This window comes from Colobus angolensis, unplaced genomic scaffold (genome assembly GCF_000951035.1).
Source record: "Colobus angolensis palliatus isolate OR3802 unplaced genomic scaffold, Cang.pa_1.0 Scaffold648, whole genome shotgun sequence".
NCBI classification, from domain to species: Eukaryota; Metazoa; Chordata; class Mammalia; order Primates; family Cercopithecidae; genus Colobus; species Colobus angolensis.
The window spans coordinates 63,577-64,376 of record NW_012120132.1 but is presented as its reverse complement, the minus strand read 5'-3'; the positions used below and the strand labels follow the sequence as shown (position 1 = coordinate 64,376).

The 800-nt window shown below is 34.9% G+C and overlaps 1 non-coding gene across 1 annotated transcript; it reads right to left on the bottom strand.

The window, feature by feature from the left end:
- TRNAG-CCC lies at nucleotides 1-71 on the bottom strand. Its single transcript has one exon. It is a non-coding gene; the product is annotated as a tRNA-Gly (tRNA).
- Between the last annotated feature and the right edge of the window lie 729 nt (nucleotides 72-800).

Sequence of the window (800 nt, the reverse complement as noted above, 5' to 3'; positions counted from 1 at the left end):
TACATTGGCCGGGAATTGAACCCGGGTCTCCCGCGTGGGAGGCAAGAATTCTACCATTGAACTACCAATGCCTCTCCCTACCAACTTCCTGGAGGATACTGAAAAAGAGTATCTACAAAGACTTATCAAATTAATTCATTTATTAGATCAAACTCTTAACTCTCAGAAAGGTCTTTCTACCTGCATTACAAACCCATATAATAAAATACCAGAAATTCATTCATGTTTCTTTTTTCCAATCCTAAATCTTCAATTGTCAACCTCAAACTGCTGCCTTAGTGGTTCTGAGAAGGTAACCTAACTGGTAGTTTAGGTAAGTAAAGTTCTAATCCAGGGAGGAAATAAGAAGCAGAAACAGAATTAGAAGAAAGAGGAAATAAAAGGACAAAATCAAGGTAGAGATAATGAAGAAACAAAGGTTGGTCCACTGAGTTAGTCTTTTGTTGCTGTTTTTTTTGGCAAAAGAGTAATGATCGGTCTTGTAATCTTTATAATACTATTATTTGTCTGCCTGAAGATGTATAAAGCATTTGAAGGAAATGTGATATGAAAAGATTAATAACACTTGCAGTCAATATTTCATCGTTAGGGAGAATCCAATTTCCTAAGTTAATATGCTTTGACATATTATCTATGTAAAGAGTAGACTACTTTAAGGAAATATTGACAGTCAAAATATTAACATATTAGTCTTCTGATGAAGTTCAAATAGTAGAGAGATTTCTTTCCTCAATTTTCCCTGGAGAGATTAAACTGAAGAGAAAAATCCAGAGTTTGCCCCACATGTTGGGTCTGAGAGT